We start from the raw sequence: 5,238 nt of genomic DNA on the forward strand, positions 1-5,238 counted from the left end.
TCCCTCAGCTCTTCAGCTCAAGGCTAGTGCTCTACCACTTGAGCCACAGCGCCACTTCCAGCTTTTTTCTTTTTGCTTATGTGGTGCTGGGGAATCAAACCCAGGGCCTCATGCATGCAAGGCAAGCACTCTACCACTGAGCCACCTTCCCAGCCCCTCTGGATGAATTTTTGTTTTGAATTTTTTTTAAAGATCTATTTCCTGCCACAGCTCACCTCCCTCTCCCAGGTGAGTTCTGTAATGACTAGTTATAGAAGTACTGATATAGGAATAAACAAACCATCCTTAGCTTTTAGGATCTACCCTTAACTAGATAAAAGCTCTAGAGAAAGTTACTTAACCATCCTAAGACCCATCTTTTACACTTTTAACTAATTATTATCCCAAGATGTAATAAGAGTTTTAACAGTCATGGTAAACCAGGGAGTTAGGTTAACATAACAAAGTCAGCAGGTGACAACACACAGTGGATAATTTAAGTATCCATTTAGAGTCTTTATCCACCTTAGAAAAATGCCTGTTATATTTATTGTCTTACGATCCTTTTTTCTCTAAATAGCCCATGACAAGCAATGACCTGAATCACTTTTTAAAACTGAACAATATTTTACTCTATGGCTAGGCCCTTACTGAATTAATTACTCCTTTGCTAATTGGTATTCAGATAATTTTAGTGTTTTCTTATATATAAAAAAAGAGACACATTAGGTACATATGCATATGCAAACTTGATCAAATGTATTTATTTCCTAGATGTGGAACTGAAGAGTCATATTACTCAAACTATCACCCAAAAACTATCAACCAAATTTAGAAAAAAATTAAATGCAGTGTAATAACATAGTTTATCTTTCTAGAAGCTAAATAAAATAGTAAATAATTTTAAATATGTTTTAATCATCATCTAAAATATTGGTTACTCAGGTGAGGGGCAATCCTAAAATACCCAATAACAGCCAAGTGGCTGTGCTTTTGGGCAACACGTTGTTTTGAGAAGTTAAACTCTAAAACAAGAACATATAACTGCAATACTAACGAATTGGTAGAGAATGTTAAAAGACAGGAAAGGCGGCAGAAAACAACCCAATCAGTTAATACAGTTACAAGGTCACCAATGACGTGTCAAGAGAGACTGAAAAGGCTAAGGCTAAAGGACGCTGACCTCAGAGCTTCAGGATGGCCAGGTGAAATGACACAGACATACATATCTATGGGATCTATGGGATCTGTGGGCACCAATCCTGCAGTTAAATTCTAGGGCTTAGGACACAAGAAGAATCTTCTTATAGCCAAACATACCACACAGAAAGAGGATGGGGAGGTGAGGATACAGATTTCCCTAAAGTAAGAGTTTCTAGTTAGCAACCTGAAGGGTCACTATCTTTATTTCCTCTTCAGGGCAAAGGCAAACACAGAAACATTAAGCATAACACAGCTCCAGACAGTGGCTGGTTCCCTTCAGAACCACCACACAGGCAGTACTCTATTAAGCACCATGGAAAACTCAGCAAGGTGAGAACATTTTGAGCAATAAGTAAAATTAACTGGTGACATACTATAATGCATGTGCTACGAACAGAAAACCTCACACTATGACTAACTCACAGAGTTTCATCTCATTAGAAACAGAGAGCACTATATCAAGCTGCCTACAGAAGCCCAGAATCCTTGATGTGACAAATAGTATGTGTGTTGCATAGGGATGCCACAATTCTATGCATCTTAATATTTTTCTAAGTAAAGAATGACCTGACATCTCTTTTAGGCCAAAAAATCGTGTTTTGAATGGATCACAGCTCTAACCCTGTGTAAAAGCTGGTCTCACAGATTCAAAATTTTGATATAGGTTGCTAGCTTCAGAGAGAATGTGATCCCATTACTAAAAACAATGCACATGTCTAGTAGGTTCAATAGATGTTAGGGTACTGGCCCATGGTAACCAGAAGATAGGAAAAGACTTCCTGGATTGAAAATAGGACAGTTTCACAATGACTGCGTGGAATGTTTAAAAGTATTGTCTTTGAAAAGGTATCTTCAAAATAGATACTACCTCCAGAACACTTAAAAATATCCTATGATCTCTGAACAAAAGTTTTTTCCATTTCTTGTCCCATTCAATGTTTATCTTCTTCAAATTCAGAGAATACTAGCCCAAAATGAACAAAATCCAAGAATTTAGGCAAGGCAAGTTAAACCCACGTCAAGCCTAAAACCCACGATTCACAACCATTCGCTAGCCCCAAAGCAGCACACAAAAATGCAATGGAAAAGAGAAACAGAGAAACATTAAAAATAAGCTTGTTTTTAAGACCAAAGTATTATTATAGGTATTTTAGTCACACATCTCACACTTCCTTGATTCATAATGCCGTTTTCCTGTTTTAGGAATTGAATAGGCAAAGACTTGAGCTTGGTCCCCTAAAAATGCTTCATCACTCTCTCTTTTTGGGGAAGTGTCCTCACAAATACTACCAGGCACTTCATGGATGGAAGGTAGCACCTATATGTCTCGCTGCCATTCTCTCTTTTCCTTCCTCCTTTCCTGCCCTGTCTTCCTTTATTGTTGTGATGGAGACTGAATTAAGGCCTCATACACACTAGGCATGTGAAGTCTGGGGTCTCTCATTTAGTGAACGATACCTCAAGGTAAATTCTGTTTTGACTCAGACACTGTATCTCTTCCTATCAGTTCCTGCCAAGGCACAAATATACTGCCATAAAATGATAAGTCCCTGGTCAAATTTCAAATTTGCCAGAAAAAGTGGAGCCGAATGAGCCATTTACTTTAAGGGCTGGTGTCAAGTTCAAGTCACTGCTTATTCACTCTCTGGTCTAAATGTTTAGATATAATTAGGAAGTTATACTGCTTATAGCATGTCAGGCTAGCTTGTCCTTTATTTGTATAGGACCAGACAGGCAATGTTTTGCTATGAGAATAAAATGGAAATACTTTTACCACTCCTAACATGAGCAAGTGAAGACAACTTTAAAAAGTACTGAACATAAAGATCTAGTTCTTTATACTTATTTTCTTGTGAAAAAAATTATTCTTATGCTTTTGTACTATAGAAATGATACTTATATTTCATTTTATTTAATAAAAGGATGTCTATTTTTTAAAGTCTATTTTTTTAAAAATCTTAGACTTCTTTTATAACAACATACCAGAGTTCCAGAAAACCAGACATAAACAAGTTTGGGTCCCAACTACAAGAGATTTAGAAATCTCTTGAAACACATTTGTATAGCCACAGAGGATGATGAACCTAAAAGCATATTTCAGAAATGCCTACCTGGTTTACAAGCCAAGAGTACAGTCCAGCCAGTCCTCTCATCAGCCTTCATATTTCCAAAAGGCAAAAAGTCTTGGTGAGATCCTGTCTCAAAAGGGAAGGACAAATAAACACACTAACTTCCTTAACTAATCTCCCATACTGTCAAAGAAACCAGTGAATCACTAAATCTAAACTAATACAAGTTCATTAACTAAACCAGCTTTGTTTACTTTGCTACTTCCAATTCTGTGTCCCTGACTAAAAAGAAACATTAGTATGGTATAGAGCTCAAGTCCACCCTATTTCAACATTCACAAATAGACTGGTAAATTAAAAAAAGATGCTTTCTTACCATACATGTTATTATGAAAGAATAAATACAGTAAATTTTTTAAATATTCAAGTCATGGGTCAATGTAATCTTAAATCAAATTATCTGGCTGACAGAGCAGACTGTAAAGAGTTCCTAAAAGTTCAAATTATGTGCTTCTTACCACTTGAGTCAAGAACTTCCTTGAATATTTACTGTCAGGGACACCTCAAATTTTAAGGTCTTTTCAGTTCATGGTGGTCTTAGAAATTTCCTAGCCCTGTTTAACAGAATTGTGAGTTAAATAAACTTTAATATTCGGCCAGTCCTGTCTATGAATACTGATAGACTGTCTCTGGGAAAGAAATTAATGGTTGCAAAGAGCAATGACACCGTCCTATAAAAAAAAATTAACGGTTGTTTTTAAGTCACTACTGTTTGAAATGAGTAAGATGGTAAGATCAAGTAACAACTAACTTAAAAAGAGCATCTTTCCTCTAAATGACAATGGGGGGGGCATTGGGTTTGAACTATACCTAAACTTTTGTGCTCAAGACGACCACTCTACTACTTTGGCCACGGCTCCACTTCCAGATTTTTGGCGATTAATTGGAGATAAATGTCACAGGGACTTCCCTGCCCGGGCTGCATTTGAACTACCATCCTCCGATCTCAGCCTTCTGAGTAGCTAGGATTACAGACCTGAGCCACTGGTGCCAATTACCCTTTAAACAAGAAATCTCTCTTCCATAGTGCCACTTGTTTCAAAGCCAGGGTGTCTCACACGTTCAGTTTGGACAAATGAAGGCCGCATTTTCATATAAGGTAATTTTTATCTCTGGGCCACCAAGTCTACTTCTATGGAGTACCATAAAAAGCCTCTCAATAGAAATTAAAATTTACACATAAGGATTTCTACCTAGAGAGTAAACATGCTCTTCCATACTCGTCTTACGTGTTGTGTGTGTTTTCCATTTACAACTAACTCTTCCTCTTTGAATGAATTGGGAGGATGGGCCCATATGAGAAAGGAAACTGAAAGCGCCAAGCTGAGAAGCCACACCACTGATTTATCCCGGATAGGTCCTGGGCTGGGGATGCGTGGGGGTGGGGTGGGAAGGGGTTGGGAGGGGGTGCAAACTGGAAAAAACCTAACGACCAGGCTCCAAGAGCAAACCTGGGGTTCGAATCTCCGATTGGCTTCTAGGGCTGACCTTACCCCCTCCCCCCACGGGAGGGCCCCAGCCTCGGGCTTGGACCCCCCACCTTACATGGGTGCCAAGGCCTAGAAACTCATCCAAGTTGAATGAAGGTGACTTGTGGGAAGAGATGCCGCTGGAACCCCGCCGTGTGCTCTTGGCAAGTGCGGCTGCACCCGGGCAGGCGCGGGGTCCGTCGCGGGGCACGGCCGCCACCTCTCCCTCCGCTCGCAACTTCCTCTCGAGACGCCGACCCGCACTCGGGCACCTTCAACCCCCCCGCCCCCCCCACACACACCCCTAGACGATCCCCGCCGGCGGGACTCCGGCTGCGCGGGGGCCGGCGGGCGCCACGCCGGCGGGTGGCTCGGTCAACTCCGGCCGGAGGTCGCGAAGTTTCTCTTGTCACCCAAGCCCAGGCACACGCCGGAGCCCGGGGAGGAAGCGGGCGGAC

At 40.7% G+C, this 5,238-nt stretch overlaps 1 protein-coding gene across 3 annotated transcripts in view; it reads right to left on the reverse strand.

Annotated features, from left to right (window-relative positions):
* The window catches only part of Atxn7 (ataxin 7), a 133,111-nt gene extending 129,739 nt beyond the window's left edge, over nt 1–3,372 (reverse strand). For all 3 annotated transcript variants that reach the window (XM_013010508.1, XM_013010505.1, XM_013010507.1), the window contains exon 1: nt 3,294–3,372. The gene's annotated coding sequence lies outside the window, so the exon portion shown is untranslated. The remainder of the gene's footprint in view (nt 1–3,293) is intronic.
* Nucleotides 3,373–5,238: the final 1,866 nt, after the last annotated feature.

This window comes from Dipodomys ordii, unplaced genomic scaffold (assembly GCF_000151885.1).
Source record: "Dipodomys ordii isolate 6190 unplaced genomic scaffold, Dord_2.0 Scaffold12, whole genome shotgun sequence".
Classification (NCBI taxonomy): domain Eukaryota; kingdom Metazoa; phylum Chordata; class Mammalia; order Rodentia; family Heteromyidae; genus Dipodomys; species Dipodomys ordii.